The sequence below is a fragment of the Columba livia genome, chromosome 2 (genome assembly GCF_036013475.1).
Source record: "Columba livia isolate bColLiv1 breed racing homer chromosome 2, bColLiv1.pat.W.v2, whole genome shotgun sequence".
Lineage (NCBI taxonomy): Eukaryota > Metazoa > Chordata > Aves > Columbiformes > Columbidae > Columba > Columba livia.
The window spans coordinates 4,944,597-4,967,099 of record NC_088603.1 but is presented as its reverse complement, the minus strand read 5'-3'; positions in this window follow the sequence as shown (position 1 = coordinate 4,967,099).

The following is a 22,503-nucleotide window of genomic DNA, read 5'->3' as shown; positions in this document are numbered from 1 at the left end:
AAAAATTCCTAAGAAGTTATTATATGTTGGCATCTTTCAAAAGAGGTGAGAAACCCAGAGCAGTGGTCAATGAACAGACTGGCATTTCTAAATAGTTCACCCAGGTCCAGTGATGCCGGAGGTAGAACGGGTGGGATCTTTGTTACCTTTAAAAGTACATCTTTTCAAATTTAACTAAATAATATTTTGTCTATATTATATATTAACATACACCACCATTGTGGTATCTGAATGTGTTTCTCAAAAGCAGGAAAAAATCTGTCAAATCTTGTGTACTCCAAAATTCTGTACAAATATACTGCATCACTATAACGTTTACGGAGCATTACCCACTCTCTTAAAGTATCCGAATTAATATTTCCTAAATTAGTTTATTTCTTTACTTAGCACATCCTTGGTGGTGGTTGAGATAACACTCTCAGCAACACAACTGACCATAAGAAGAATAGTATTTATAAGAATGGCACAGCAATGTAAGCACGGGTGGGATATCTGCTGCTATGCATATGTCATTAGTTTATATTTTATTAATTTCTGTTGCTGGATGTAGTAACTTTTGTTGTTCAGAACAGTAAGTAGTAACAAGATGTTGTTCTTTCAGTGGACCAGCAGGTTCTTATCAGCAATTCAACAGCCAGATGAAACATCACTCTCCCAGGACACACTTGTGAGAAAGTTGTTGAATTCAGACTTACATAAATGTTCTTTCACAGTAATCATCTTGTTAAAAAGTTTTTCTTTTCTTATGGATTGAGCTTTACTACAAGCCCATTGGCATGTGTCTGATGTTGCCATTTAGATTTACGACACCCCTTGATGAGTGTATCTAATTTTGGATGGAGGAGTTGTTTCACTTTATAATGGATCTTAGAAATAGCTACTTCTTTCATTCTCTACCCATCTTCAAAGCATCACAGAAAGCTTCCTCCATTCCTCCCAGAAGATATTTTCACAGCAGACAAGGCTCTGTAAAATCAAATCAGAACATTTTTCCATTCTTTGTTCCAAACTGTGTTTAAGTATGGTATAAATTAATTTTCCAGTAAACATACAGGCTGCCGTCATTGCTTTACTGATTGGGCTGAAAACTAAAAGAGTTTGGAGTCATCAGTTTACAAGATGCATTTTCAGAATAGAGATTCACCTGTAAATAGGGAAATTTAATCAATTTTTCTTAACAAATAGTTGAGAAAAAAATCTGAAGTTATTGGTCTATTCACATGCTACAAATGATTGATTATGAATGGTAATGGTAGTTCATCTTCAGAGTTTCCATGGAGACACAAATCAGCTTTAATTAAAAGATGGTATGAAAAATCACTTGTTGAGCTATAAGTTTGTTAATAAAACAGTGATAAATTACATGGTGGATTTAATTGGAGAGAAAGTGCTTTATCACGCTTAGTTCAGGTCTATTTATTTTCACACAGTATGTCTACACTTAACGCATCTTAAGTATACCTCTGCTAAAATGATTTAAGGAAAGCGTAGCCTCAGTCTGTAATTCAGTGGTGGCATTCAGGCACTATGAGGTGATTTAAAGGACTTAAAGCAGGGCTGAGGAAGAACATCTAAAATGTAGTACTGTGTTTTAAAGGACTATAATTTTAGCAATAGAGCAGAATTTATACAAAGCGAGTCTTCTGTTTAAACGTTTGCAATTTAAAAAGCCTGAACACACCAAAAGGTGTCGGTTTAGTTTTTGTTGTTTTGGTTGATTGGTTTTGTGGTTTTTGTTTGGTTGGTTGGGCTTTTTTGCCTTTTTTGTTTGGTTGGTTGTTTTTTGTTGTTGTTTGGTTGTTGTTTTGTTTTGGTTTTCATGTTGCTGCTTCTATATTGCTAAATGTACAGACACCAGGGAGCAACTTCAGGCTCTCAGAGAAGCTCTTGCCAAATGGGTGAGTTCACTTCAGGAGTATTTGACTCAACTGTGTGGCACTACTGGGGCTGTTAGACAATTCCTGTTGTACTGAGCATCTTTTCACCACTCAAAATACTGATGGCAACAGACTACGCAGCAGACAACCAGATGTTTTCAAGATGTAAACTGGAGGACACATGATACAAGGTTGAGCAAGCAGAGTTTGCTGGGGCAGCACTGGAGGACAGGGGGAGCTCAGGCCTGTCTCTACTGACCATGGAAACCCTAGAATGAACCAAACCCAAGCTTCACACCAGGAGGAGCTGATTTTTGACTCCTACAAAGGGTCTGGGAATTAAATAACATAATAACACGGTAAGTCACAGACCCTGGAAAGCAGGGAGCCAAGTCAGTCAACACTGTAGACATGCCATAGATTAGTACAGTCAAGTCTGTAGTGATCTGTTTTCCAAGACAGTAAATTAGCCCAACAGGGACTGAGTGGCTTGTTGTCACTGCAAGTCAGTTCCCTCAGGGCATCTGGACATCTAGGATCTGTCATTTTGCCATCCGTGTTTTTCATATTAAATGCAATTTTTTTTCAGTTCATTCTGTTCTGAGACTGATAGCCCAAAAATATTCACGAGAAAGTATGCAGTTGAATTAATGAGGGTAAATAAACCTTTCTATGTTTGGGAAGAATTGCTTTTGTGCTTGATTTCTACTGCCATAGCAAATTGCAGTGGGATAGTTGGTACTGGGAAAAAAAAAAAACACTGTTTCAGCAGGGGGACTGCAACAGTAAGCAGTATTAAAAGACCAGCAATCTTAATGTCTAGATATATCAGCGCCCTGTATCAGAGCAAAAGCAAGAAGACATATGTGTTAATAATCAGATTGGTTAAATCAAAGCTTTTAACTTCTGCTTGTCTCCTCACCCTTCCTCACAAAAAGAGGGCTCTGCCCATGTTCATCAGCTGTCCTCATCTTCAGTGGGACTGAGCACAGATCAGGTTCTCTTTTTTCCACAGCCTTTTGAAAATTGCAGTGGTTGTTAGACCAGACCCCAAACAAACAAACAAACAAACAAAAACTTGTAATAAAGAGCAACAGTAGGAAGAAAATAAACAAACAAACGAAAATAAACCCAGCCAAAATACTATTTTCTTTTACAGGAGTTTGTCATTTTGAATTCACTGGTAAACAGTGAAAAAATGGTACGAACAGATACTGCAGACCTTAGTACTGTAAGTGCTACTAATCACTAATCAACATAAACACAATATCTTATTTGAATAAGACAGGAGACCAGGTGTCACTTTTACATCTGCAACAAGCTTACATTCTTCCTTTAACCTTCAGTGGAATATCTTGGGTTTTCTTTAATCCTTTAAGTGTTTGTTCCGACCCAAGTTTGCGAAGTAAACTAGAATGAGACCCAAGAAGGAAAAATTTCATTGAATTTCACTCCTCTGCTCAGTTGGCAGGTGAATCCGGCTACTGGGTCACAGCTGTTCTTCTAGACTCCCATTATCAGTAAACGGAGAAACGGGCATCTCCAGGAGGTGACTTGTTCCACCTATTTGAGATACTCCTCACTAAATGGCATCTTCCTCATGCACTGGCAAGGCAACCTAGCTCAGCCACCCAGATCAGCATCTACTTCAAAACCAGATGATCCCTGCTGCAAGAATAAATTAATCCAGCTCCTTAAGTTATCTGATATATTGTGGTGTCCCCAATCCATTCACTTTAAAGAGAAAGTGCAGCACTTGCTCTCATGGTAGAAGCTCTTAGTATAAAAACCCTCTTATTTTGAAGGCAGCTTTTTTTTTTTCTTATGGTGCAGATTTAGTGAATGTGCAGAAGAGCCCATTATTAGCTCTCCCAGCATCTCCATTCTACAAACAACATAGAAAAGTGCCTGTGAAGTGTTTAAATACAATAAAATTATAATAACACTGACTCAAAGCTAAAGCTGCCTGCCTCCAGAATTCATTTCAGTGTGTTGAAAACAGTACTAAAGACAGTAAGAAATGTAGCTAGGCACTGCTCTGGCTTGGTATCATTGTGAGGGGACAAAATACCACACATAACTGGGACTTCTTACTTGCAAATCTGATTTCCCAGGAAGGAACAGATTGACCAAAAACCCACTGTTTGATTTACAACTGCAGTTATGACATTGTACAGTTGGGAGGAGAGTCAGAAAAATGCTTGAGCAGAGTGTGACAATGACAGGAGACAAACACCCTATAATTTTGGTTTGTGTTTTTTTTCTTTTTCTAATATAGGTACTTCTTCTAATATAGGTACTCTAATATATAGGATTTCTAATATAGGTACTCTACCCTAGTGCTTTAATAGTCCAAAAGTGCTGCCAGTCAATATGAGAGAGGACAGAATGCCTTGCACTAGCTACAGCAGATCAAACTCATCTCAGGGTCGATACTGCTGGAATGAACAGAGCTGTTTTCAACGAGTAGAAGTGAAGAAAAAATAGAAATAGAAAAAAAAAAGGCTGATTTAAATTGAACTCAGCACGCTGACTGGCATGAAGGATTTATCAAGGTCTTTTCATCAGGTTTTCTGTACATGTGTCCCCTCAGTAGTCCTCCTCTTCCCTTATCTCCTTCTCTGTATACCAAGGGCTCTCATGCTTTGTGCATCTCCAGTTCCTCTGTGATGCTTCTCAAGAGCTGGAGTGTCCAGATGCTAAACTGGCTCTTCCAGTGACTCACTGGACCTTAGACAGTGTATTTCTCGGCTGCTATTCAAACACATTCAGCAGGACTTTTCAATCCATGATTTAGATCAAGTTTTCAGTAGTGCTGTATCATAAAATTAGGCAATTACTCTTGTAAAACTGTCAGGGCTCTAAGTAATTATCTAATTTAGAGCATTTAAAATCAAACGCAGGAAAAGTCTGCTCTCTTGTATGTGTTGCTTAAATGAATTAGCCTGGGGGATACGGGCATACTGCTGAAGTCTATTCTATTGGGTGAGTTGGGTCAGCAGTCAAAAATGTTCATGAATATATGGTCATCTTAATATGACTTTTCCTTTAGCTGTATTGATCCTTCTTTTCTGTTTCAATTGCACTGAGTAAGAAGGGTTATTGCAACGAATCAAATTTCTGCCTTGACTTATTTAGTGGAAGGTTATAGGGAAGACAAAACCAGACTATCCTCAGAGGTTTGAGCTGAAAGGACAAGAGGCAAAGGACACAAACTGCAGCAAAGGGAATTTCAGGAGGACATGAATAAACACCTTTTTGAACATGAGACTGGTGCAGCACTGGGACAGGTGCCTGGAGTGTTTGTGGAATCCCTGTCCTTGGGGATTTTCAGCACTCAGCTGATGAAAACCTCAAGCTGCATGATCTGACTTGGAAATGGTTCCTGCTTGGAATAGAGAGCTCGAGAGATCCCTTCCAACCTAAAAGATTCTATAATTCTGTATTTCCAACAACCTTGCCAAGTAGAGGCAAGATTGGCTCAAGCAAGATCACTTCCCCCTGTCAAGCTGAAACGACGTGAACAGGGTCTCTAGTGCTGGGATCATAGAAGTTCCTTTGGCATCAAGTGGGTGTAACCAAGGTGAAACCAACGATGAATCAGAATTTATTAAAAGCCTGGGTAGTGAAATTTTAGGCTCAAAGGCATTGTCCTCTAAAATTGCTGGAAAATGAGGAAGAATGACTAAAAAACTTTAAAACAAGTTATGCACACAACCATATTCTCCTTATTCCCCCCTCCCAGTGTTATATCACACAGAGGGGACGACACCTGGGCTCAAATCTTGCTGCAAATGCAGAATTTGACATCTCTGAGAGCTTGTCTTCAGCAGCGAAGCCTGCTGCTGCAGGAAAGCTGCTTTCTTTCCCACTCTTATCATGGAAGCGCCATGCCCAGCCCCACACTGCCTTCCACACATATTTCAAACCGTCCCCATTTTTCACAAAGCAGATGTACAGTTTCCCAGCCAGTTCTAGTTGAGAGAGTCCCTCTACCTCCCTCCATCTGCTCCCCAGGCCTGCACAGGCAACAAACCGTGCAACCTTGTAATGATGATCTTGGCTTTGTGCCTCCACAAGATAAAAAAATTCCTCCACTTCAGCTAGTTTTAGTATCTATAATTAGCTTCTATCAAAAAACATGAACATAAGACCGTAGATATTTTTGATAAAGTTTGAGTGATGAACCTAAAGAGAGCACAGGAATATTTCAGAGCCACGAATGTTTCAAAGCTACCTTATGGATGTTTGTAATTTATAACAAGCTTCTAATATTGCAGGCATGCCTTAAGTAAGAACGGAAACAGAACGATAAATGAATGCTAAGGCTGCTGGAAAGGCAAGATATAATACAATTTCCATTGGAATTTTACCTTTCCCTTCCCCATTAATGTTTCTCCAGAACAGCAAATTCCAGTATTTTGATGGCTGGACAGACCTCAAGGTCTTCATTCAAATTAGATGAACATGTGAAGTAGGAAGAGACCTCAGGCACAAAACATTTAAAATCCAAATTTAAAATACCTCCGAATTTTGAAGGAGATTCAAGGTTCAGGGACTGTCTGTCACAATAGGGAAGAAAACAACTGACATCGAATCAAAATACAAGTTTGATATTACAGAAGATGAACACTTAACATCCGAAAGTTTTAATTGTAGGTTAGCTGCAAATTACAGACTGTCTGAAGTGGAAAGATTTGACCTTACTTTTTCCACAAAAATCTCAATTAAAAATCATTTTTACTTCTCCCACGTTCTCCTGAATTTCACTGTGCCTAATTTCCATTGAATGTTCTCGTTGTAATCAATTATTTAATTCCTACACAACTTTCCAATCCATTGCCACTTCTATGAAGGTTTCCACCCAACAGTCCTGTAACACAAACAAAACCTCTCCACACATCTGGATAAATGCTGGGGGAAGCAGAGGCTCTAACAATTAGACATTATTATTAAACAACATAACACTAATGAGAACAACTGTTCAAAAAAGGAAAAGCATTGTTAGAGGGAAACGAATGCCCCAAAAAACAGAGCAATCAAAAGAACTGAAATGAAAAGATACATTAGCAACAACCATAACCTTATGGCCTTCTAGCCACACTGAAGTAAATAGATAATTGCTCATGCATAAACATAAGGGTTTAGGTCTCAGTAAGTAAAGGATTAAATTTTGAGAACATCCACAAACAATAGGACAAAATAAAAAGATGATAGACACCTCTTTGGAAGCAAGTATGTAGAACTATGCTCTGACCTTCTACACTTACAGCCCAGTTCTGTGAAGCCTCTATGGTTGAAAGCTGAAGATCCACCCGGCTTTCTCTCTCAGTCGGAATTTAAAACATGGGGAAAGTAATTGGTAAAATGGTACCATCCAAACTAATAATCTCTTCTTGAGGCTCATGTGTGCAGCAAAACCTGTGTAAGCAGGGCTGCTGCATGGGAGATGCTTCTTTTCCAATTAGAAAGAAACACTTGCCATTTATGGACTTCACTAAACCCCTTCCTTATGAAATTTCTGTGAATCTTTGCTTTTAAAATCTTTTAGGCATGGATGGATTTCCCCACCTTCAGAACCTGTTGATGTAAAAGGGAATCCAATCAAAGTGAGGTCTGCTGGGTGCCATTAACAATGTCTTCAGGAACAGAAGTAAGGTTTTGCCAGACCTGACCACTGCAGTTTTTCTTGTAACTTCTTTCGAAATATCCAGTATGGCCTAGACAGATTGAGTCTAAAAAACCCCACAATTTTATCCTCTTGGTACTCCAAATTATGGAATTACCTCCAAAAGCTGGACTCTAAACCCTGCGATAGGGTCTGGATCAGTTAATCCAATTCTGAATCACACATATTTATTAGAACAAGATTGTTTGGGAGTTTGCCATAATCCAGGGCTGTGGTGCAAATATATAGCACAGTTGCCTTGTGTTTGATGGTGGGAAACACTGAGAACTGAAAGAAATGGCCAGGACGGCAGCCAGAGAAACCATATAATTGTTCTTATATGCACATACATGACTCTTAAAGTAAATGCTTTCAAACCTATGTCTAACTTCAGCCTTATTTTTCAATCCAAACATAAACTATTTCCAATTATTGTGTACTTTCTGCAGATCTCAATAAACTTAATTTCTCACACATTCTGAGTACAAAACCCAAACAAGTTTCTGATCTGCTGGACTGGAATTGATCCAAATTACAGTGTAACAAATGCAACGAGGCTCGAATTCCTGCAGGACCTGGGGACAGACATCCTTTTACATTGGCTCTCAGCAAATACCCAAGCATTCCTTTTTTTAGCAGGAATACTTACAAGAAATTAGTTTCAAGATCTCATGGGTACATACTTGGGGCTCCAAAGACTATATCTGTACACACACAAGTATGTTATTCATGCCAGAACTGCTCATCCAATCAAGGAACGGAAACGCTATTATTGTTTGTGGTTCATTTACCCAAATGCTCCCGAAGACCACAACGGAAATTTAGAATAGCTGGGACCACTACGACAGAGAAAATATCCAAAAAATGCATGATAAAAATTCTAACATTACACTAAAAAAGCCTGTGCTGCCCTATAAGAAAACCCTGTATCGAATGGGTTCCAAAACACCTGGAACTGCTACTGTGAAAAAAGCAACCAAACCAAACCCAACGAAAATCCCCCAATCAAGCAAACAAGAAACCAAACCCAACCAAACCAAAGAAACCAAAACTGAAAACAACAACAACAACAACAAACAGTATTTGGATGAGAAATACATCCAAATGTGTTAAAAAAAAATAGAATTTTGTTAATTCATTATTGAAAATATTATTTAAGTCTTGTGTTACATGACACTTCAACCAATGAAAAAAAAAATTGCTACAACAGGGAGTAAAAAGCAACATTTTGTTTAAAGTTTCTCTTTTATTTATCATTCGGAAAACATAAGGAGGCTGGAAAAAAGAAACCATGAATCATGAGCTCACCCTAGTGTTTCAAAACCAGATTGCAGTGAGGAACTAAAAAAATCCTTCAAGTTATACTTCGCATTTTCATACATTTTCCTTATCTGCCTTTTCCATATTAAAGCAAAAAACTACTTGCCTAAACTCTGATTTCATGTGTTAGTATTTAACAAAGGCTTACTCATCCGAATCTCCAACAACAAACTGAACGTACTCCATATTCTGATGTGCATTTTGAATCCAATTAATCAATTAAGGTCGAAGTAGTAAATTACTGTTTATTTTGCAGACTATAAGCATTGCATTATTTATCAGGGAGAATCCCTAGCAACTTATTAGTTAAGAATTTTCTCTATAGTTTCAGCATAAGACAAAAGACAGAAAAAAAAAAGAGGGGGAAAAAGCACACACAAGCTAAAAATCCAAAGTATTTCACATGGGATTTATAAGAAGTTCCCAATTAATTCATGACCTGGTTTTCAGGAACTAGTCAATTTACATAAATAAAGGCTGCATGCAGCTACATGCTGTCTTTCTAATTTTTTCTCATCTTCCTGCCTTTTTAAATTTTCATTCCCAATAAAATAATGCATTTCAAGCATACAGTTTGACGCCATTAATGATGATGCACTTCAAGGAGGGATACAAAACCTTCTGCAGTTTGCTCAGGGCTGAAAAAAGCAAAGACAAACAAAAAACCCCAACAAACCAGCAAGAGCATGTTGCCCACAGCAGGTGAATTCCTTAATAGTTAGAAACTGGTTGCACATTTTAAGGGAAGAAAAGAGTGTTTTGCAGCATGCAGAGCACTATTCTCAAACAGCCACCTTGCAGAGATGGGGGGGGGGCAACACTGTGATTTCCCTGATAGAACTGTGCTTTAAAGACATGCAGTTATTCATTATTTATTACATTTTCCCTTAGGAAAAGCGATAATAGGATGACACGAAGAAGAAAAACTGCTTGACTGTGCCAATGTGACAGTGTCACTGTGTATAAAAGAAGCAGAACAGCAATGATTTGGTATGAGATGATGGTGATTAATTCATACCTGAAGTTAAAAAGCACTGCAAACACACAGCAGGAGGAGAAGCTTGAGATGGAGTGAGAAATTCGAGGGCAAAACTAAAGGAAGTAGAGTACTCCTGTTTGCTGTTAACAATTTTAAAGATGTCTGAAAAGATGCTACGGTGTCCTTCTGATTGCTCCATCTTCTTAAACCGTTCCTCAAATACCATCCTAAAGGAAAACAAAACAATAACAACAACAACAATAACAACAACAGGTGGGAATCTCAATCTCAACTCAAAATCCCTTATTTCAATCTCAATCACAGCAACTGGGTTCTGTAAGTAGTGACCGCTTGAAGGCAAAGGTTTCAGAGAGGAGATATAAGACCAAGGTTGGTCTGGAGGGGAAGCCCTACAGATTCCATAAAAGCAAGAAAAAGCGTGATAGGGTCAAGGCAATTATTTATTTTGCTGACAACAATATGCACAGAAAAATGAATAATCTCCTGCATTCTTTTGATTCATGTGCTTGCATTAAACACATGTTGTATCTGAAGGGAAAAAAATCTTTGAAATTTACGTTTGAAAACTGACTTGACAGTCAGAGCATGTATTTTGTTGCTGTAATTTTATTCTGCATTTTGTTTATTTCTCAGCCTATGTGCCAAAGCATACTATTGTTTACTACTGGTCTTGAGTTAATTATTTTCAAGACAATAGCGCCAATTCCTGTTTAAATAACAAAATATACTCATGATTTCCCACAGAGTCATATTGCTGTCACTAGAGATAATTCGGAAGCAGTGAAGTATTCCCACAAAGCTTAGCAGTTTCTCCGGATCTTTAAAAGGCAGAACTTTGTAGAAAAAGAAGTAAAATATGTGCAGCACCGAATTTACAGTGCTTCTGTTAAGGTCTGCAAGTTGACAACTGGGCACTGGCTTGAGGTTTAGTTAACTGAATAGACCATGAAAAAGTACTGGACATCAATTAGAAACTTCTGAATGCAACAGAGTGAAAAGCTGAAGAAACTTATAGATAGTGCTGTGAAGGATGGCTGAATGGAGGGGGATGGAGGGAGAGGTGTGTGAGAGATGGCCAAACTCCACAGGTAATCAGAGGGACCGTTTGGGGACCAGGATCTTACGAGGCAAACAGCACCCAGGTAATGTCACACCACTGTACTGGGTACTGGGGAGGTCAACCCTTGAATCCTGGGGTCAGTTTTGGGCCCCTCATGGCAAGAAAGCGCTTGAGGTGCTGGAGCCATTTCAGAGAAGGGAATGGAACTCGGGATGGGTCTTGAGGGTAGAGAGAGCACAGAGAGGTTTTCAGAAGGGTTGGAAATATGAATTTACTGAGAGTGCAGCAGCCACCTACATGAATATCCCCTCCTATGGACAAGAGGAATTGCTGTCTTTATATGTGTTGTTTCCATTGCCAAGAAAAATGGGCAATGTTTTAACATAATGCACTTCTTAATGGGCACTTGCAAACACCATGCAAGAGCTTCATACTTTCAAGATTCTAAGCAAGCCATCTAGGTTACTTCAGTATCAAGCCAATGGAGCTTGTTTCCATGGTAGTATAAGCTCAGGAGTGCCCACATGGGCTCAGGAGTGCTTTTATGCCCACACAAGTGCTCCAGCAAACAAAGAATGCGCATCACAACAAAAGAAAAGAGTTTAGTCAAAGTACAGTCATCTAAAATAGTGCAGTGAAGAGAGGCTGGTTGATGAAATGCAACCATCTGTGGCCTCTGTCTTCTCTCTCTTCTCCTGCTTTATAAGTTGTACAACAACAAGGCTCTGTACAAATCTCAGCAGACATCAGGACAGTTATCCGGCCAAACAAGATGAAATGAAAAGGGGAGAATACAAGAAAAATTGGCTATCAGTCACCACATAAACGAAGCACAAAGAATGAGCAACAAAGCCTACTGTTATCAAATGCTGCATGAATGTTCCAAGTACAGTCCCACTGTTAAGTTGTATTGCTTCCACATTTCCAACAGGATAATGACAAACATTCGTTTATAACTATTTTTCAAGAATGAAGGTAAGACTACTGTCTCTGACTCCTGCTGCTTAACATTTTGCATTAGTAAATAGTCCCAAAGCCTTTGACTAAATTCATTTTTAACTATTTCAAATGCAATATTCGCAGGAGTATGACAACCTGATATTAGGAAACTAATAGCAGAATTGTACCCAAAAGATACGCATGTCATTACACACACACATATAGTTAACAGTGAAGTATGCTTCAGGATTTCCAGCAGTCTCTTAACAACAGGGCTGGTGAAGAACACGGCATCCATCACACTCCTACATGAAATATTACAACACTAAAAATTACACAGCTGCTTACTCTCAAGGCCTCAGATGCAATTATAAAACTCAGTGGTAGAAAAGTACATATTGTTTGCTGTCATTAGTGTGCTTCTAAGAAATTTAATTCTTGCCTGTGTAGTTCATGCCTTTTCCATAACAGAACGCTGAGGTTCCCATTAAACCAGTATTCCTTTTTCAGAGAAGTAAGACAAAAAGATGGATGAAGTTCCAAATTGAAACAATGCTATAACTCACACTTCATGAGTTATACAAAGGATTACATGACAGTATTTCAAACTGTGTCTGGCATCTCTGTGATTACTTGCTCTATGTTTGTAACTCTGAAATATGCAGAAATGTACAAACCTTTACAGAAACAGCAAAGCTACCATGCAGTACAGAAATTAAGGCTTTTTGAAGGCTTTTGTTCCAGTTCCTCCTTAAATTGATGGGGAGTGAAGAATGATGAAAAAAAACCCACGGTCCCATTCTTTTCCTTTTATAAAATGAAACAGCTTTTCAATCCCACAACAAAAAAGTTCTTAAGAAAATATTAGCAAAACCACAATGGAGGAATCCAAACCATCTCCAACAAGACAGTTATTAAATCTTTTGATTTAATATGATTATTAAACAGTACATAGCAAGATAAACTTGTGCACCAAGCAGATTCCGCTGGTTTCAGTCAACAAAACAGCAGAAAGCTACCTTGATGCTGAAGTATTCAGAGAGTGGTAATTTTGTGTGTTGTTTTTTTTTTCCTAAGAGTGTATTCTTCATCTATAATTTTTGACAGGCTAATTTCTGCAGCTCTGATGTACAGCAGCAGCATTCCTGAGCAGAAAAGCAGCACAACAGCTTTTGAGCATCAGAGTTTAGCATCTCGCCCTTGAAAAGCTTTTCAAAATTTCTTGTACTTATTGTTTTTTAGTTATTTCTACTTTTGATTTCTATCAGATAAACGTTCTGATAAACACAGGCAACAAGAAGATATTTGTTTCAAGTATCTAAATGACAGATACTCAGGTGTCTAGAGGAAGATGACACTAACAGTCTCCCACCAGACCTGTTACTTACCCACAAACACAAAGGTGTACAAACAGGGACTAACTGGTTAGCATAGTAAGAGGACCAGAGGTGCAGCCCAAGAAGGTAAATCAGTGTGATGGTAATGTTCTGTGTGAATGGAAGAGGTCTTGAATTAGACAGGAGCCCATGAAGAAAGATGTGGTTGCATGGAGTGCTGGGTCCCCCTTCCCGAGTCCAGGGCTGGGACTGCAGCAGCCTCGATAAGGTAGATGTGCTCTGGTCAAATTATTGAATCTGGAGACCTGGTTGGGGGTCAAATGAAATGCTTGACGTCTAATGACTACCCTAATAGCAAGAGACATCCCAAAGACCCAGTGAAAACAGGGTCTTTCAACAATAGAAGTAAGTTATCAATTTTGCAAGAGTATCAGAGCCACATGTATGGTGGGTGTCTTCCAATATATTTTTTAAGAATGTATATGTTTTTAGTGTAACAGCATTGTCACGGGGGCACCCCGAGGTTAGTTTAAGGAACAGGATCCAAAACAACTTTTATTAAATTGGTGAGAAACAGGGTTTTAACACTCCAAAAGTGACTTAAATACAGGTTTGGATATCAGTTGAGGAAAATTAAGGGGCAGCAACTAATACAACATGCGGTCCACAGAGTGCATGCCCATGGTTTCACCCAAAACAATGCTGGAGCCGTCCCTGAGTCCTGGAGAAGTACATACTTGCCTAAACACGGTGTGGGATTATTTTAAAGGAATACACGTACTCGTAGTGAGTACGGAAAGTGTGCACTCGCAATTCCGTGAGGGTAAATTTATGATACGCTCACAATCCTGCGAGGCTTAATTTACTTACACGTGCAAATGTGCACGGAATATGACACGTGCTTATGTGGAAGCACGGGAGGAAAATACACTCGCGATTGTGTGAGGAAATAATTTATACACGTGCTCGTATTGAGCATGGAAAGTTACGCATGCAAATGTGCACAGAAAGTACACGTGCTTGTATTAAACACGGAAAGTACGCGTGCAAATGTGCACGGAAAGTTACACGTGCTTATGTGGAAGCATGGGAGGAAAATACACCCGCGATTCTGCGAGGATTAATTTTACACGTGCTCATATTGAGCACAGAAAGTTACACGTGCAAATGTGCATGGAAAGTACAAATATACTCGCAATCCTGTGAGAAGTTTTACTCACAGCCGTGGCAGTGAGGCAAGTGGAGTCTCCATCCCGGGGGGGCTCTCGGCAGCAGCATCTTGCTCGTGCTCCGAGAGACCCGCGACAACGGGCGGAGTCTCGACGAGAGTCCCGTTTTTCTATTGGCTGATCAGATCTGACTGTAGGCATTCCAGAAGCTTCTCTGCACCCCCACACTGGCTATGGGTGCCCCTGAAGCCTCCAAACATCCCCCACACTGGCCACAGGCGCCCAGCAGCTCAGTGGCACCTAGGCACTCCCTTCTAATGGCCCTGGCCAGGGGGCTCTGGGGCCAAACAAACAAAGCTGTTAGCCTCAAGTAGCAGAGAGAGAGGGAGATGTGCCTACTCCTTCCATAGTGAAGGAGGGAGCAGGGGAAAGGGGGGTTTGCATCCTACCACAAGCATGGAGATGTTACAGGAAAAGAGAAGCATGGAGGAATCTTGAGGTTAGGAATCCAATAAGCTAATTCCAGTTTAGCACTGGAACTGGATACTACTGAACCCCATCAGGGAAATGACAGTGATCACGAAATGCTGAGCAAACAAAAGGTACATTTTGGACCGGTAGCAATAGGACAAGTTAAATTACCTGCACACAAAATCGGTTGGTGATCCATCAGGAGATGCAGAAAGAAAACTCCTTGAAGAACCTGTATAAGAATCCACAGGAGAGACGCTATTTTGGGTTTAGGCCCAAGTGGTGCTTGGGAACCAGTTCAAGTGGAATTACTGAAAGAGATGCTCTTTATTGGTGATCACAGCACAATTAGGTTACTACAGAAAAGAGCAGGTGAGAGAAGAAAACACTGGATAAAATATGTGAAGAAACGGAACAAGGCTTTTAGTCAAGAAAAAGATTAAAATAACATCCCCAAAAGCAAGAAAAATTAAATCTACAAGCAATACAGAAGCTATACAGAATACTGCATTAGAAGCCCAGATAAAATATGGCTGAAAAGGGCAAAAAAGGAAAAACCAAAATGAAATTACTTCTTGCTTGGCTCCACGGGGAGTTAAGAAGGCTGTCAGAAGGAAAAGGTCAGAATTTAAAGAAATGGAAAGCTTGACCACATTCAGAGAATAGAAAAGCCATAAAGCATGGCAGGTTGAATGTAAACAAAAAATTAAGAGGATGGAAATTAATTCAACCAGCACCTTACAATGGATACTCAACTTCATAGTAAAAAGTTCTTTAAAAACATAGTAACTTCTCATTAATAGGCTACGTTGCCTCAGGGTTGGAAAGAAGATAACCAGGACTTGCCAACGAGCATGTTTTCTACTATGCATTTCAATACTTTTCCAGATATCAGCAGTTATTTCCTATATTCCTTCTCACAGCAGGTCTAGAATAGAACACAGTCAACACAAGCTACTTTACATTTTTAAATAAAATGTACAGTTGTAGATATGAAATGAAATTATTTCTAACAAATATCTGCACTAATGAGCCAAGTTCAAGCTAAATGCATCGTTTTGCTCAAACCCAAATTCTATAAATTGAAGTGGGTGTCGCAGCATTCAAGAGCTTAAGTGCTGCTTTGAAAGAATCTGTCAATTATTTAATAGAAATTCCTTCCTAGTACAATGTGGCTGATATATGTCTCACATCCAAGGTTAATTTAATGCTTTAAAAGTAGCATTTCAAGTACTGTTGCATGAAACAATTTGTCTTGGAAAAAATGTAGAGAACAAGGAAAGACAATTATTCATGTGAATAAAAGAACATGAATCACAAAAGAGAGAAGATTATACCTATATAATGGAGACATGTAAAGATCAATCCATTATGTTAGGTGACACAAAGAAAGGAGATTTAAATTGTAGGGTAAAATCATAGCTATGTACAGCACTGTTTTTTCTTTAAGTAGAAAGGAACCTGGTTTACCACTGGCAGGTGAAGGTATGGATCAGGGTCATTTGGGAAAGATTAGATATGTGAAAATAGAAAGGTAAGGAGTTAGAAAGGTCTGGATGCGTGTTTGCTGGTCAGTACCTTTATCTTTCTGCACTTCGCCAGCACAGTTTGTCTTGTCTCCTCATTAAACTCTATTTCTAATTGAAGTCCTGGGTAAGTGTATCTCTAATCTGCATCTATGTGTGTACAGACTTCTGAGTCATCTGTTTCCTTCTCGTGCTTTTAACTCATTTTTCCCCACACCTCTGGTTCGATTAAAGGCTGGGAAAAAAGAAAAAGACAGCAGAAAATGAAACAACAGTGGAGCTAAAAATGCTTCGGCAACAAGGAGCTCAACCAGCTTTCTTGATTAGCACCCCAAAAACCAGTCAGGTCCTTTCCTTTACAAAATAATCACTCCGCAAAAACCTTATTTAAGAGATGCCTTTTGTTCACAAAAAGTTTATGCATTTCACACTCAGAAAATCTTTATGCATCTGACTTTCTCCTTTAATAGACAACAAAATGTTTTACATTTTTACAAAAGAAACACAGGAACATGAACTAGACAAATAAAGATCATTTTGAACAGCATATAAGACATCAGGCTTAAGTGCAATTATGTTCTCCACAGCGCAGAGCAGAAAACAAAGGGAGTCAACAAACCACAGCACATACATAATTGCGTGCAATTGTACAAGTAATACATAACCTGTTCTAATCACTTTACACTGATATCAGACTCTTATTGTATTCCAAATTCTCTACCAAAAAGATATCAACTAACTCCAGCTGCCTTTCAAAAGCCAGATCTCATTGTGCATTACTCATTTTGGAAAATAATGGTATTTTTCAGGCACCACGATGCTCAAAGAATATTTTAAGAACCCTTTCCAGACCTCACGTTTGATGGACTGCTGAACCTGTCACTCACATTACTGTCAGTATTTCCCTTAGCCCCCAACCAGAAAAATGTTTCTAGACCGCATACAATCAGTACCTACTGGTGCTGAACCTGCCAAATTAAACTACACACCAGGCTACCCCAGCTGCTGTGCGAACAGTCAGTGAGCTCAACGTGCCTACTATGACTGTCACCAACTGGGATCCTGAAGCTGGGATAGTGATATTTGTGAGTCTGATGACTAATTAAAACCAGAAACCTGTAAGGCAGCCCCAGTTACTGTTGATTAACAGACCCGTACAGACAGGAGCGTCATTTCCCCGGAGTGTGACCACTCAGCAGCCCTTTACTCAGGCAGAGATGAAGAATATGTGGGAAATTTGCAGTTAACAGCCCCAGGAACCCCTCTGCAGCAGCTGTGGAGATGCTGGGAAACTGGAGCAGGTGGGATGCATCTGATGGCTAAGGAAAAAAGTAGTTAAGTGCACAGGAGGAAAGGTCAGAACTCAGTTAAACCATTGGGAGCTGGTGCCCCATCTGTAGGTTACACAGCTCCCTGCTGCCAAATTGGATTTGCTGCATTAGGAGGGGCTGCAGGTGATACTGATAATCATGCTTATGTGACTATGCAGATGAGGTGGCCAGGCACCCCTGTTCCTCAACAGCATCACACCCTGGCAGACAGTGTCACACAATGCAACCAAAAATCATTCTGAACTCCTTTTGGGAAAAGAAATCTGACACTATTGCTGTCTACAGCTGCCTGAAAGGAGCTTGGAGCATGGAGGCAGTTGGTCTCTTCTCCCAAGTAACAAGTGACAGGACAAGGGGAAATGGCCTCAAGTTGCACCAGGGGAGGTTTAGATTGGATATTAAGAAAAATTCTTCATGAAAGATTAGTCAGTTATTTGAACAGGCTGCCCAGAGCAGTGGTTGAGTCACCATCCCTGGTGGTATTTAAACAACATATAGACGTGGCACGGAGGTACATGGTTTAGTGGTGGACTTGGCAGTGTAGGGTTTATGATTGGACTTGATGATCTTAAATGTCTTTTTGAAACTAATTGATTCTGTTTTAGGATAATCTCTACAACCTAGATTAGGAGGGATGGAGTTTGCAGTGTTGTAGGCTGTAAGAAGGAGCAGGCCACAATAGTGGCCTCTGAGAGACGACATCACAAACCACTGTGTCTCAGGAAAAATTACTCCCAGGCTGCCCTAAAACAAATCAAACAACAGTGGAAAAATCCATTGTGTGCTCAAACTTAATCAAATTAGGGAAGTACTTGAGCTTAAAGATATTTAACAGAACATCTGGAAGTCTTTAGGGAACTCTAAAGAGGAAAGAATACACCATGGCAGGTCAGGTATGCTACTGAGAGAGCTCCAGCCTGTGGCTGGCACCATGCTGGAGCAAGAACCACTATACTTATTGCCTCAAACTTCCATATGGTCCATATTCATTGCAGAAATTTTGATGGACTGAATGCATCATTTGGCAAAAATAAGGTAATATGAGACTGGAAAATAGGAAGAAAAAAGTGTTTCTCTAATTGCTTTCTCTTCTCCTCACCCCACGTCCCCAAATTGTGATCAAAGAGTTGTGAACAACAAACGAGCTAAAGTAAAACATCCCAATTGATATCCACACCACGACCCATGTGTATGTAATGATTGTGTAACCCATGTGTATGTAAGCCATATGTATGTAACAATTACCTTGCGAATATAATAGGCCCAGGCAGGATAACTCAGCAAAGCATATTTATTAACAATTTTGCAAAACCGGGTGTTCTGCCTGAAGATAGACACAGAGAAACAGGCAAAAAGCCCCTATTTATCACCCCAAATCTCAGCTGCAAATTCCTTCCCCTGTTCCCCATGGGTTGGTACTGCAGGCTTACAGACTGCCCGACGCCTGCCTCAGTTTACCTGTCTCATTCATCTAATTCTAAGAACCCTCTCCCCTTATCAAATTATTTACAATACGGATTCCTGGCTCTTTCACTACCCTTCCCCCAGTTTAACTTTTTAAATGCGGTAGTCAGTTTGCATTCTGGGATTAGTTCAAAGAGACTTTTACATTAAGGATTCATAGTCTTATGTCTCTCAGTCCTTTCCCCACAACAGGGTCAGGTACCAAGTCTCTAGTTTTGTAAAAATAACATGCCTCCTTCAATGGCTCCTTACAGGTGGAGAACGCTGTGCTGGAGTGGGGAAAGGTGTGAAGGGTGAGGAGCAGCAGAGAAGCTGCTACGGACTGACTGCAACGCCCATTCCCCATCCACACTGTGCCACTAAATGAAGAGGACTTATAAAGGGGTCAGGAATGAAGGAGCTGAGTCTGGGAAGAAGGAGGGGGAGGGGAAGCATTTCTGTTTCTCACCATCATGATCTATTTTTTAAATTGAAAATAAATTACATTAAATTTCCCCAAGTTGAATGCGTTTTGTCCGTGACAGTAGTTGGTGTGTGATCTCTCTGTCTTTAATCTAGACCTACCCACCTTTGCTTCTCAATTGTTGTTAGCAAAACCATGTTCCAATTTCACTTTGCACTATAGTCTCCTGGAATGAAGGAGGAGACAGAGGCATGTATACCATAACAAGCATTCTTTCACAGGCCCCATCATGTTCTAGGAACACATAAAATGACACTGAGTTAATGCATGGCAGTCAACAAATACTGACAACAGTAAGGAACAGTCAGACCCTTTGCATGTCCAATTTTTTGAATAGATGGCAAATTACCTCCCCTGATATCCTGAAGGTACATGATAGTTAAAAACCACCACAAGGCTACTTTCTTTTCACCAGATATCCCCAAAAGACTTGGAGAAACTAACCAAAACTTTTTCAAAATAACGTTTCCTCAAGCACTCCAAGAGCCTGTCACAGCTCAAAACCTTCTGACCAGGTTCTTTGAGATATTCCACACACGGAGGGTATAATGTTTAATACCAAATGTACTTATTTGAAAGTATTTGGTGTTACATGAGATTTCTGATTTAGCAGAGTAATATACTAATGCCACGTTACAAAAGTAAGCAATTGCAATATGCAGTTCAATCACAATACTAGTATGACCCCCATTACAGGTCTGTATATGTTCATAGTTATGTACTGGGCATCCCCTGTAACTGAGAAAAAATAAGGGTGTTGAAGCCAGGTCAAGCCCGTTGCTCTCTTCAAAATCCTTTTGCTAAGTCGTTTAGTTTTTATAGTCCCTGTTGGGCTGATCCATGTATACATTCCCCTCCATGCTGGTCTGGGTAACTCAGGGAGACATTCACACTCTTTTCATGAACTCAGGGAGGAACACTCACACCACCAGCTGATCCACTTAGCTGTTGATAGCTCTTCATCTAAAACAAAGACCACCTGCCCCGGTCCCCTTTGTGTTGAGATAAAGTCAGCTTCTTTGCATTATTCCTTGAGCTTCATGGCCACATCTGCCTTACCCATCTCCACCCACCATTTTTCCATTGTAGAGGTTCATTCAGTGAGTCACATTCCACCCTTTGTCAGTCACAGAGCTGACATGCATGTGTGGCAGATTTAAACCTGAGATTTCAGCTGATGCCTTACCAAATAAAATTATACAAAAACCTGCTAGTTGTTCTTGCAGTTATTATACTATATGTTACCTCTGGACATGAAGCTAACCCATAAGCAAGCAAAACACATGGTCTGGAAGCAGCTAAAAAGAGCTTACCTGAATGGATGGATACAGGTTTTCAAGCAAAGAGACGCAGGGAAGAGGGGGAACTGTGCTGGATGCAAAGCAGCGGCCTGAATACACACAGACCTACTATGCAAAAAACTGATGAGCTTATGGGTCACGACCAAAAGGAAGGTCAACAAAAGAGCCATTGCTATGGAGATCTGCCATGGTCTGCCCCATAGAGAAGGAATGACAACTTCTTCAGAGAACTGGAAGAAGCACCACCATCACCAGGTTCTGCTTCTTATGGAGGAATTGAAGCACCTCAGCATCTCACAGAATAGAAATATGGCCTGGCGCAAGCAAACAAAGAGAATTCTGGAGTGTGTTGACAATAATGTCTTAAAGTCGTGTAGGCAAATCTGTGCATAGGGTTGCTCTGTTTGATCTGCATAAGGAAAAAACAATGGGTGACATGAAGGTCAAATGCAAAGTTCTGCAATAAGAATGAAATAAACCTCCACAATAGCACAGCCTAAGTGTGTTGGTTCTGAAGCAGCTTTGCAGGAAAGGATTGTGGAGAGCAGGTAGACAAGCTGAAAACGAGTCAGTAGGATGCACTTGCAGCAAAGGCATCTAGCTACATACTGGGCTGCACTAGTAAAAGCACAAAACCAGCACATCAAAAGAAGGGTTTATGCCCCTCTGTGAAGTACTCCGGAGGCTACATACATATACATACATTCCCCTACTACTCAGTTCAAGAGAGAGATTAATAAAGTGGACCAAGTACAGCAAGGCACCAGGGAGGCAATTAAGGTGTTGAAGCGCATGAGACAAGGGGAAACTGAGAGGGTAATGTATGATCAGATTTAAGATGAAAGGACCAGGTGAGGGTCTAGATGCTACACATACAATTATTGAAGGGGGTTTAAAGAAAAGATAGAACCAGACTCATCTCAGAGGGCACATTAAAGCGGTAAGAGTAAACAATCAGGAGCTGTAGCAGGGTAAGTTTTAACTAGTTAAGAAAAATAGGTAACCCACCTAAAAGTGGTCAGACAATGGAAAAGGTTACCCAAGTTGTGGAATGTCCATCCTTGGATAATATTCAGCTTTGAGCAGGGTGCTCTGCTACATGACCTCTCCAACCTAAATCAGATCTCCAAACCCGAAGTGTCACCACAACCCCTCCCGTCAGCGTATTGTGTAACTGGCTAACGTAGGTACAATCTGAAAGGGAAGATTCAGTTGATGAATACTTCCACTCCAGACACTGCTAGTGTGAGAGATCATGCTTAATTTAGCAGCTGCGTTTTTTGTTTGTTTGTCTTATAAAAGAGTGCAATTTTACTAAAGAAACATACAGCGTTAAAAGCTGCATGATATCACAGGAGTAATAGGTTGCAAATGTAAAGGGCCATTGAAGGAGGAATGTTGCTTTTACAAAACTGGGGACCTGGCACCTGACCCCGGAGTCAGGGGGGGAAGGGCCAAGAGACATCAGACTGTGAATCCTTAATGTAAAACAAAGTCTCTTTGAACTAACCCCGGAACACTAGGTTGCAAATGCAAGAAGCCATTGAGGGAGGAATGATGTTTTTACAGAACTGGGG